Consider the following 13,354-nt stretch of genomic DNA (forward strand, 5'->3'; position numbering starts at 1 on the left):
ACTTAGCATTCTGCTTGAATGGTGTTTCTGGTCTTAACATGCTGTTTGAATGGTGTGCTCAGAAATTAGCATGATGTTTGAATGGCGGGATCTGAACTTAGCATAGTGGAGTGAGCATAGTGAGCATAATGTGTTCGTCTTGATATAATTTAAATGAAATGAAACGAAAATATATTTATAAAATATACTTTATTATCGCAGACAAAAGTGACTCACATCTCAGCTTGTACGGTACTTACTGCTAAATCTCACCTGCGGATCTTTTAACGTAAATAACTGTTGTACATTTGTCTACAGTTTGACATAAGCTAAATGATAGCTTTTCATTTAATTTATTATTCTGACAGTAACTTTAACTGTGGAAGAAAATTATATTTAATGTCGTGAGGAACAGTGATTTTGACTTCATTTCTTTCCCAAACGCACATTTCAATTACATTTGTGTAAATATTGTGTAAGCAATCCTCTTTTCTTTCCTACATTTTATTCCTATCCTCTTTTGAGTTACTTCAGGCGTTGCTAGTCTAGAGGAGATTTAATGTGACGCCGGTAGTATAATTTAAATATATTGGAATAAAGAATACTTGTGTACCACGTATGACATAATCCTCTTAGGGCCGTATATCCGGGTAGAGTTGTAGCCACGTTACCGCAGCCGGGTTGCGGGGGACTGCAGAATCGTAACTCTTCCACCAGACAAACCTGGCTTCGGCTAATGATCACAGAGCGACTTTCCACTTCTCTTGACCCATTACACATAAAATATATTTCTCTTTGTTCCAAATTATTTTTATTATGAATCTGAATTAGAATAGAGAAAGTAATCATATAAACATCGATACTTTGCATTTCTTTCTTCAACTATTGTCCATTTTTACATATAGGGGAGAGTCAGATAAATCCGCAATTTAAGGCAAAATAAATCATAAATGCTAAACAAAATAATATGTACACACTGGAACATCTATTACTTCCACCGTATTTATTTATTTCTTTCTTTATTTATTTATTTATTTATTTATTTATTACTTTTCATTATAATACCTGCAGCCATCTCTTTCCAGTTTCGACACAGAGGAGACTGAAGAGTCTAACAGTTATACATTTACAGAGAAAATACACAAGGGATAGCTGGCCTATAATAAGGGGTATTTTACGGTAACAGCATCAAATATATAGTAATTTTCACACTGTTTAGCTTGGGATAAACTGAACTTACATATTTTTAAATTTTCACATTCCTCTGTTGTACAGCTATCCCCGATCAGCACAACTTTATTTTTCATAACATATACCGTATATATAAATGGTGAATGAAATGGCGTATGGCTTTTAGTGCCGGGAGTGTCCGAGGACATGTTCAGCTCACCATATGCAGGTCTTTGACTCCCGAAGGCGACCTGCGCGTCGTGATGAGGATGAAATGATGATGAAGACGACACATACACCCAGCGCCCCTGTCAGCAAAATTAACCAATGATGGTTAAAATTCCCGACCATGCCGGATCGTATAAATGGTGATTCAACTGCGTACTTTACTAATTTCAGCTGTCCATAGCGGTAATCGAAATTAGCAACATATGGGAATCGAAGTGAATTTACAGTACGTAACATGGTATAGAAATACATTAAAATGGAGAAGAATTACGCAAAACGTTTAAACAAATATATTTTAAAAACGAAACAAGAATGCCAAGCCGAAGAAAGGAATAAACTGAAAATTCTGTGACTGATCCTCACGCACCGAAGCGTAACCCAATCACCTCCCAGCAACTTCAAAACGATATTAATTTAAATTTCCCATTAATTCAGTTAATTGTAATACTTCGTATAATTCCACAGTGGTCCGTGAATTCATTGCCGATAACATTGTAAATACCACTACTTGAAAGAAGTAATTCATATTGTAGAAGTACCCACGATAAACAGAGTAAATAATAATTTGCAACATTTACCATAGGAGTAAAAGATGTTTAGTGGACTTAATAAGCCGATCAGACCTTATTCTCACTCTAGGGTAAAGTCACAGTGAATATATATTTCATTTACCGCGTATTAAAACAAACCTCCCTTACGTTTAAACATATGGTGAATACGGAACACTTTGCTCCAATTGGGAACGTTTGAGAAGTGCCTGACAGGAAATATTATAATACTGATAGGTCGGGAAGTTCAAATGAATACTTTACTAACTTTAGCTGTCCATAGAGGTAATCTAAACTATAAAAACATGGAAATCGAAGTGAATTTACAGTACGTAAGATGGTATAGAAATACATAAAAATAGACATGAATTAATGACATTTCTTGGAACACTAGAAACTTAAAACTTGATACGAGAGAACCTTACACCCCCAATATTAAAAAATAATTAATAAATGTGAAGATTTCCGAGGCGAAGCTTTCTTCCTCCGGTGAGAAATAGTCTTTCCATAGCGATGGAGTATATTTTTGTGGGTTTAAATGTTTCCTGTAGGTATAAAGTAATTTTGACATACTATCCTGACGAGATGTTGATAGAAATTTTCTTGATTTTCAGGAAGTAATTTATACTAATAATGTAAGTACAAGTTTAGCGATTTGAGAAGATACGTATAAAGACGGACATCAGTTAAAGTATCTCTTCCAGGCACCTCTTGACTGCTTGAAAGTTTGAAACCAGTGACTGAAGGATCGTCTTCCAGTTGTCACTACGACAACGTGACTCAGGATGCACCTGATTGCAGCTATTATCGCAATCTTCGGGTAAGCCAGCTCCCTTCAATGCATGGAAAGAATAGTAGGTGGAGGAGATTCAGAAGAACGGATTACAACAAGGAAGTGTGCTGGCTCCAGTTTTGTACAATATATATACCAGTGAATAGCCAGTGCTAAATAATATCAGACAGTTTATTTATGCTGGTGATACAGCACTGGCTGCTCAGAGAGCAGTTTTCAGAGAAGTAGATGACAATCTTTCAGCAACACTGAACGAACTCTCGCTACTATGATATCAGTTACATGAGACGTAACCTGAATAAAATTGTGGTCTGCGTCTTTCACTTTAATGATAAGGCAATAAGAAAAAAGCTGTATATCACATAGTTAGATAAACATCTGCTATAATCCTCAAATCCAAAATACTTGGGAGTAACCTTTGACGGTTAAACAACATTGCATCAACATCAGACGGAAAGTCAGCACCCAAAGCAATATAATTCTCATGCTGACTAGCAAGACCCGCGGTGCCAATCAGGAAAGATCCTACGCATCTCGACCTCAGAATATGAAGCACAAGTCTGGAACGCCTCTACACATCCCAAGGAAGTTGACATTGCAGTAAATGGCATAGCCCGGATCGTAAAGTCAGCACCTATCCCGAGGCTATTTCCACTCATTGGTATAGCCCCACCTCACATCCAGATGGATTTAGCCGCAGACATGGAGCCATCGAGGGACAACTTACAAGAATTAAACAGGGGTATCTCGTACCCAGCCTACTGGGCCTTCGTTGAAAAAGAATAGGATAAGTAAATGGCCCAAAATGCAAAGCAGAATGGAGGCGTGTACTTGCACTCCTACATGAACACTTGTTAAAACCTAAGGGGCACTAGGCCGATTAAACAGGGGCTATTCCCACACTAGGGAGGTGACTCGTATAAGAAAATTTTAATACATTAAGAGTAGAAAATCGGTTATGAAAACGTAGTCACCTCAAATCAAAAAATGAAGGGGAGCTCGAGAGGTTAAAGCACTTTCTATCCCCGATTTACAGTTAAAGTAATAAGAAAATGTTACATAAGCCGGTACTAAGTTACATTCCTAGACAGGTAGGTTACATTGAATAGGTTTCGGACCTTCCCCGAGGGTTAAACTTCTGAGCTAGCGAGAAATAAAAATGTTAAACGGCCATTACCTTTGTTGAAGAGCTGCTGCCCGAAGGAAGAGGCGCTACCCGCCCCCTGCTACACTTCCATACACTAGGCTAGATATTGTTCGAGTGACCAGGAGCCGTGAAAATCAGCAGTTTTTATACACTCAGGGAAGATTCGAGACCTTTCATGATTAATTAAGACACACTCACTCAACTTTATTGGCTGGCTAACAATTACACATCAAAATAGAAGAAGAAACCTAGGATTGGTTGGAAATTAATTGCAGAAAAAAGTGATTGGCTAAGTTCAAAACTGGCGGAAAGAAAGATTAATATTGCCAACCCACAAATGAAAGAACAAAATTTAGTAAGGAACAAACTTATGAATACAAAATTTTTTCAAATAAAGTTCTACCACTTCGCACCAGGGTGCATGGTCATAGTTTTGTAGAGACATCTATCAGAGAATGTCCACACTTCTTGATAATTAGTAAACAAAAGCAGTTCGAAATTAACACAGTGACATCTTCTGAGAAACTGTTTTTAAAGTTCCGAGTTTCTGCTGTAGGGGAGTACTTTAAGGCGGAAAATACAAAAGTGCGGCGTAGAGGTGTACCAACCGGTACAATTATTATTATTATTATTATTATTATTATTATTATTATTATTATTATTATTATTATTATTATTATTATTATTGCACAGAAGCGATCTCTACAATTGTGGTACCCTTTAATATTATTAGCAGAAATAAATACGTAAATAAATAAATAAAATAAACCCCCATGATAATACAATCTTTATAGGTCAGGTTTACCAAGCAATCGTTTCTCGGACTGAAGATCTGCGGATTATGAGGCAACGCTTGGTCAAGGCGAGGAATCCTGTCGGCCATTATTCTCGGCTTTCTAGACCGGCTGCTATATCATCGTCAGATAGCTCCTCAAGTGTTCTCACATACCCTGAGTGGACTTCGAACCAGGCCTCAGATCCCGGTCGTTAACATGGCCGGAAATCGAACGCTGGGTCTCCTAATGGGAAATAGGCTTGTTATCCTTAGACTGCGTGGCCGGCAAACTACCTAGCTATTACAATAATAAATATTCATACATCAGTAAAAATAAAATTCCTAATTCAATACAATGCTGCGCTTTCGGAGGACATTGCACTTAAATTTCACTGTGGATATAAATTCTGCTAGCTGTTTGATATAATTTCGTGGTCTATCTCACACAAGAGATAGTTATTCCCTCTGGAGGCATTCTTGTAATAGTATGGTGTAACTTATTCGAATGTCGTACAACTGAAGTACAAAAATCTCGACAGTTTCGTAAAAAATGTTACATGAAATATCAAGTGAAATGAAATATTTTTCAAAATACACCACATCCTTACTTCCGGCCCTACCTTATTCCACTTCTGATAAAAAAATGAAGATAAGTGAAACTTTATAGCCACAAGTGTATTTATAAAATATGACCAAGATTGATATAAATACTACTTTTAAATATAGACTTCACAAGGATTATCTGAGTACTGAAATTTGTTGTGCAAAACAGAGAGGAATTAGTGAAATTAATATTTCTTTCACCACAGTTTATCAAAGGATGAATATGAAATTGATTTAATTTAATTAATTCGTACAGTGTACAAGATGGTCGAAAACAATGTGAACTGTGTATATGTGCTATACAGGGTCGGTCATTCTTCTTTCAGTAAATCTGTCTTTAGACAAGCATCAACTGGATGACCTCCATTTCTATCTGTCCTGAGCATCTTCAATCATTTGCTTGTAACTTTTCCTCTCCTCACATCTGTCAGCATCCCAAATTTTCTTCTTCTCCCCCTCCTTTCCCTTCTACATTTCCCTCCATGATTCTCTGTAATAGACAATTTCTACGTAATGTGTAACAAATCCAATATGTTTTCCTCTTCTGTATCATCATCATCATCATCATAAAGTTCCTCTCCTCTCCTACCCTGCTCACTCTATCGGTACATTTCACTTACTCCATTCTTCTCCGTAACCACATTTCAAAACTTTCTAATTATTTTTCTTAGTCACCACACACCATACAAAACATTTGGCAAACCTCTTCCTAAGTGTAACTGTTATGTTTCTAGCTGTCAGCAAACATTTCACTCTCTCGAAAGCCGTCTATCCCATGGATATTCTGTGTCTCACTTCCTCTGTACAACTTCCGCTGGAAGTCATCAAGCTTCCCAAATACTGGAATGATTGAACCTGCTCTAATACTATTCCATCTATTGATATATTAATTGTGTCGTCTCCATTTCCTATTTTCATCATTTTGGTCTTGCAAATAATTAGTTCCAATCCAAATTCTTTACCTGCGCTTACAATATTCTCCATCATTACCTGGAGCTCTTCTTCCGTTTCTGCTAGCACAGACATCAGAATATTTGATGGATTTCCTCCCACTACAAGTCCTTTTGATTTTTGCAAGGCCTTATTGATTAGTTTTTCAGCATATATATTGAAAAGTTGGTCATACTGATAAATAATTTGAATATATTAATTAGATAGCTCATGCTGTTGTTATTTTACTGGTTTCTGAAGTTAGCTAATCAGATCGCTTCACGGGCAAATTCAGATGGGCTTTTAGGGGTAATGTTACTAAATCTGCAAATGGTTTAAGACCATCTTGAGAGCCATACCGAGAAATCAGCGTCAAACACACACACAAACAAAAACACGCAAGCCAGCCTTAAGTCACGTTCAGATTTAGCAACATCGCCTCACAAAGCCCATTTGAATTCGCCCGCGAAGCGACCTGGTTGGCTAACTTCAACAGCTGATAAAATGACAACTGTGCGAAACATCGAATTATTTTTTCAAATTATGTATCAGTGTGACCACCCCACTAATGCTCTTATACCCGGTTCACGTTATTTCTGACCATCCTGTATACATTGCCGTTCGTAAGTACTTCGCAGAAGATGTCAATTCTCTGGGTTCTTCTTTTATTAACATAAATTTACACTTGAACAACACATATGATTTGTTCATCTCTACACCCTACTAAAGCCAACGGCCGTAGCCGTGCTGAAACATCGGATTCCGTGAGATCTCCGAAGTTAAGCAACATTGGGCATGGTCGAGAAGTGGATGGGTTGCCACGCGCTGTTGATGGGGGTAAGGGATGGAGGAGCGGAAAGGAACTGGCCACCCTACCGCACGTAAACTCCGGCTCGGGCACACCTCTGCGGAGGTTCGGACTTGCCTTCGAGCAGAATACACCCTTACACCCCAATAAACTACTATACTGTAATTATTTTTACAGGAAAGTATGTGTACATCAATAATATTACATATACAGCATGTTCCCAAACACGGGGGAAGTAAAAATAGTGCGGTCGACTGTTTATGAGTTACAGGTTTACCAAATTTTGTTCGGTAGGTCTTGGTAATAGCCTTTCCTAGCACATATTACCTCGAGTGTCACCATGTTGGTGTGGCAGTAGGGATACTGCATTATAATATAAGAAGTGCTGAGAATGTCCACCATGCACGCCTGAATATATCACCTCGTTGATTGTCGGACACTTTCGAACACTGAAGGTATTGATGGAAACCTTGTTCCACACACTGGCGAAGTACTAGAATGTCCGTAACGGTATACCTGACTCAAAACTTACTCTCCCCCTATCCTACCTAGTAACTAAAACAGAGTTTCTATGCGATCGACCGTAGGTCATTTATGTTCTTAGGGACTGATTGTATTGTTTTGGAGATACCATAACTATTTTGACAATTACAGTTCAAGACAAAAACATTCCAGAATTTAATATTCAATTAGTACTATATACACTCATGTTCATAAAAAACAGAACACCTTGAAAGACTAAAGATGGGAAGTTCATGTTCACAGGACATGTTCATTAGTATGTTCTGCAGAAACGATTAGCATTTCAGTCACCTAGGGTCAGCATGTGTCCTGTTGCCTATCACTGGGTCCTCCATGGGCACAGATAAATTGTTCCATGCGTGATGGCATCGACGCGTGAAAGGCGCGAATGGCGCCCTGGGGTATAGTTATCCATGCTGCATTCACCTGTTCCACAGTTCATCTTTGGTGCTTGGCATTGGGTCACAGTGTCGCAACCGTCGTTTCACCATATCCCACACATTTTCGATTGGCAACAAGTCCGGTGATCGGGCGGGCCAGGGCAACAGTCTGACATCCTGTAACAACAAGAAGGCACGTTTTCGTGCAGCAATATATGGTCGCGCATTGTTCTGCTGAAATACGGCGTCTGGGGTGTCATGGAGAAAGGGTATTGCTACGTTTGTCAAACTGGTCACAGTACCCTGGACACACACCAACTGTGATTTTTGTTTGTATCCAATAACACTCCACATCATAAGTCCTCCTCCTGTCTGTGGCGAACCGAAATGCGACCACCATTTTAAAACAAACGAAACCTGGATTCGTCCGTAAACACTATCTCTTGCCATTCCTGTTCCCTGTGACGTCGTGCCATACAACAGTGCAGCCTAGCATGTTTATGCACATTAGTCAAAGGTAGGCGGAGAAGAGGACGACGCGCCCGTAACCCAGAGCGTAATAAACTGCGACAGACGGTCGACTGTCATACCTGATAGTGTACTATCTGTTACACTGTTTCACTGTTGCGCCAGAGCCGAGGAGCACGTAGATCTCTCCTGCAATGCCATTCGGATGAGGTGTCAATCTTCTCGGGGGGTGGTCTGGGTGGTGCGACCAGACCCATCTCGTCGTGTTCTACGGCCTTCTGTGAACCATTCTATACACATCTCTTACACTGTCGACACACTTCGTCCCACACGAACAGCAATTTCCCGGATGGATGCATCACGTTCTCTCATGCCAGTAATTTGCCCTCTTTCAAACTCACTAATTTGACGGTACGGTTCTCGCATACGGCTGCGAGGCATCCTGTACGTATGCTCAAGTTACACTGATCCATTACCTCAGTTTTATAGCGACAATGAGAGCTGCAGGCACATTTTACCATTCGGTGGTGGTGCGCAGAGATATCGATGTGGACCTTGAACCTGAGGGCCGACATGGTTCAAATGCTAATCATTTCCTCAGAACATACTAATGCACATGTCCTGTGAATATGAACTTCCTATCTCTTGACTTTCAAGGTGTTCTGGTTTTTATGATCTTGAGTGTAGTATTTAGTTAAGTGACCATTTATAAAAATGCTACACATCGAGTTCGCATTAAATTCACCAGTTTTCAAGACATGAAACAGAAATTTTGGACCATTCTAAAACCTCGAAATACACCGATGAGCTACCGTATTATGACTCGCCCAAGGGGAAATATTTAGCGACATTTAAGGACAGTAATATGTGACATGTTGATAGCAGGACATGTATAGGACAGATCTACAGGTTACCTGTTAGTAGTATCTTCTGCGTCAGAAATGGAAAAGTGGGCGATATTTCATCTTTTGATATTGTGATGGCACTGCGCCTTGGTACCAGCATCTCCGAAACGGTGCGGCTTGTGGGCAGCGACAGGCTGCAAGAGGGGGGTGATGATTTGGACTAGGTTTCTGTGGGGACACCAATCCGGTATTTGGACGTTATTGGGAATCAAACCCATCCGTTTACCTCAACAGTGTTCCCTGACGGTGACGGCCACTTCCAACAGGGCGATACGCCTTGCCATACTGGCAGGATTGTGAAGGACTGCTTCGAGAAACAGTGAATTTGCTTTGATTCCGTCGTCCCCAAGTAGTCCCAATACGAACCATATTGAATATTTGTGGTTCAAATTGGAGAAGCGGGTTCGCGCTACACCACCACCACCCAGCAATCTACTGCAACTGGAGGACCTGTTGTAGCGCTTTTACTTCCAGACACCATAGGATAGCTTTCGCCACCTCACCGAACCGATGCCTCGCCGATTGGCCACGGTTCTCCGGGCAAAGGATGATCCTACATCATATTAGCTAGGTGGTCATAATGTAATGGCCCATCGGTGCATACTTCCTTGTTCGTGTACGTACGAAGTTTAACACGCCTTTTGAGCTCATCGTTCAATTGAGTTTAACTCAGGGCTTTGACTAGGCCAATCAAGAACCCTTGTTCAATTAGGTTTAAGTCAAGCCTTTAACTAGGCCAATCAAGAACCCTTGTTCAATTAGGTTTAAGTGAAGCCTTTGACTAGGCCAATCAAGAACCCTTGTTCAATTAGGTTTAAGTGAAGCCTTTGACTAGGCCAATCAAGAACCCTTGTTCAATTAGGTTTAAGTCAAGCCTTTGACTAGGCCAATCAAGAACCCTTGTTCAATTAGGTTTAAGTCAAGCCTTTGACTAGGCCAATCAAGAACCCTTGTTCAATTAGGTTTAAGTGAAGCCTTTGACTAGGCCAATCAAGAACCCTTGTTCAATTAGGTTTAAGTGAAGCCTTTGACTAGGCCAATCAAGAACCCTTGTTCAATTAGGTTTAAGTGAAGCCTTTGACTAGGCCAATCAAGAACCCTTGTTCAATTAGGTTTAAGTGAAGCCTTTGACTAGGCCAATCAAGAACCCTTGTTCAATTAGGTTTAAGTCAAGCCTTTGACTAGGCCAATCAAGAACCCTTGTTCAATTAGGTTTAAGTGAAGCCTTTGACTAGGCCAATCAAGAACCCTTGTTCAATTAGGTTTAAGTGAAGCCTTTGACTAGGCCAATCAAGAACCCTTGTTCAATTAGGTTTAAGTGAAGCCTTTGACTAGGCCAATCAAGAACGCTAACTTTCTCCTTGTTGAATAATTTTTTGACATACATGGAGGTATGCACAACATCATTGTCATGGTGATATAACCACACAGGTGGCGTATTTTGTTTATCATCTAGTACTACTGTATATGTTGTTCAATATGCAGAAATTAATCCATGTTGCATTCAGCTCGTACCAATAGAACTACTCCACTTCTGGAAAGCAGCCTCAAGCCATTATGCGACCACCGTGTTTTACTGTGATCTTTTGGTACCTTATATTATTGTGTGGTAGGGATTTCAATCAGAGTTGAACATCTTGAATTGACTTTCATCGCTCCAAAGTACATTGCTTCACTCCTCGTTCGTCCACAAAGCATAAACAAAGTGGAGTCGGGCCTACCCGCTCTTTGGTTAAATAAACAGCTTCATGCTTGCTCTTCGGTCCAGTAAACTTTGAGCTTTAAAGTATCCTTTGATAGTAGGGCAATTTTTCGCTTACACTTTTCTTCCGAATAATTTCTTGTTTCTACTGTTGTGATACGAGGACCAACGACACATTTTCTTGGAATGGGTCTCTAATTCTTCGCGGCTGCAATTCCAGGACGAACAGATTGAGTCTTATTTAATAGTGTTCCTTCCTAGTTGTCGACTCTGTATTTCAAACACACGTACAGCCAAAGCCTCGTGCTGCGTGTGCTTGACTGTTGTCTCCCTTCAATGCAGCAATCATCGTCAAGTATTCTGATGAATACTCTTACGTTTTACCCATTTTAATATCTGTTTGGTTGGAAGAAAAAAAGGGGGAATCATATCTACTGTACATCCAAAAAAAACCCACCTTATTTAACAGTATAATATCCCATGTTTACGGGTTCCAAATCGACAATTCTTCTATTTTACTGATGTGTTCACAAAATAAACAATACTGAACTAGTGTAACACGTCCACAATTGTGTAAGGGAAGCCGGAAATTCAGTAAATAAAGCGTACCACCCAGCCACAGTGGACCTAAATTGTGCGTTTTGATTGGTTTGGGAAGTCTAACCTTTTAAGCGATCTTCAGTTGCTTACTGACAGGATAGTCAATCTAAATGTTACCTCTCAAACACATTCCTTCGGTTACATACTTGAAACCAAATGTCCACCTCCGTAGTGTAACAGTTAGTACTGTCAGTTGCCATCCTCAGGGGCCCGGGTTCAATTTCCTGTACTGCCAGAAATTTAATATTGGCACATGCAGCTCACCTGCGTTGAGGGTGTACCTGAAAAGAACTGCACCACTTCGGCATGAAGACACGAACTGAAATGAAATGTCGTATGGCTTTTAGTGCCGGGAGATCCCAGGATGGGTTCGGCTCGCCAGGTGCAGGTCTTTTGATTTGACTCCCGTAGGCGACCTGCGCGTCGTGACGAGGATGAAATGATGATGGAGACAACACATACATCCAGCCCCCGTGCCAGGGAAATTAACCAATTATGGCTAAAATTCCCGACCCTGCCGGTAATCGAACCCGGGACCCCAGTGACCAAAGGCCAGCACGCTAACCATTTAGCCTTGGAGCCGGACAAGACACGAATTTACTTTATCAAACTAAATGAAAGGAGACCGTATAGACATTCAAGTACAAGAACTTAAATGAAATCCAAGGCGTCTTTCGGGAGATAAGCACTACTGGAGGCTGCAGGGAAATAAAGAGCGTAGATAATTGCGGAGGAAGATTTAGTGGCAGTAGCGCTGTTCTTTGAGTGGTGATGATGACGCTGATATGCCTACCTGAAAGAAAGAACAATGTATGTAACACCCAGGAATGAAGGTAGAGTACATATTTCAATGTCTATTTGTCCCACCGGCTCAGAATTTCTCCCAGTCAAGAGTAATATGCAACATAACCTGGGGTAAGGCCAAGTGCGCTGAGAGAAGATGGATGACAGGTAAAGTTTATGGAAGCTTGTGGGATTTATCCGGCGACAAGCAGAGATCCAAACTCCATTAGACTTTCACCCCAACTTGGTGACCCGATTACCGCCACAAGAGATGTATGTATATCCGGTTTATGGCATTAGTGAACTGGGGTAAAATCTGCCTTAATTCAATTGACTGACACAGTATGGTACACAACTAGGCTCAGGAGATAACCGAATTACTTTGTGAATACCAGACGTTGTTATGATAATACTGTGCCTTTGAGATAATAATAATAGAAAAAACCACCAAGGTTTTCAAGAAAAGCCTAAATTGAAGACGGGAAAGACATGGACAGAGAAATGAAAAGAGCAACACCGTATCACTGGGTACAGTCCAAACTCGGAGAAGACAGCTGAAATAACGTTGTTCTTACTAGGCCGGTACAAACAAACAAACAAACAAACAAACAAACAAACAAACAAACAAACAAACAAAGAAACAAACAAACAAACAAACAAACAAACAAACAAACAAACAAACAAACAAATAATAATAATAATAATAATAATAATAATAATAATAATAATAAAATCAACTACCACCTGGATTCAAGAAGTCAAGAAAGACCTGGAAAGGAGCAACATACGAGAAGAAGAATTATTGGAAAGAAAGATTTTTAGGAAGAAAGTCTTACAAATGGAAGGATTCCAAGGGAGGAAGGAAAAGAAAACAGGCACAAAGTGGACTGAAGACAGGAAAAAGAAACACAGTGAAACAATGAAAGAATACTGGAAGAAAAGGAAAGAACAACTAAGGAGGAACAATTGAAATTTTAACGTGGTCCTTAGAAGGCCGGAACGCAAGAAGAAGA

This window comes from Anabrus simplex, chromosome 8 (genome assembly GCF_040414725.1).
Source record: "Anabrus simplex isolate iqAnaSimp1 chromosome 8, ASM4041472v1, whole genome shotgun sequence".
Classification (NCBI taxonomy): Eukaryota; Metazoa; Arthropoda; class Insecta; order Orthoptera; family Tettigoniidae; genus Anabrus; species Anabrus simplex.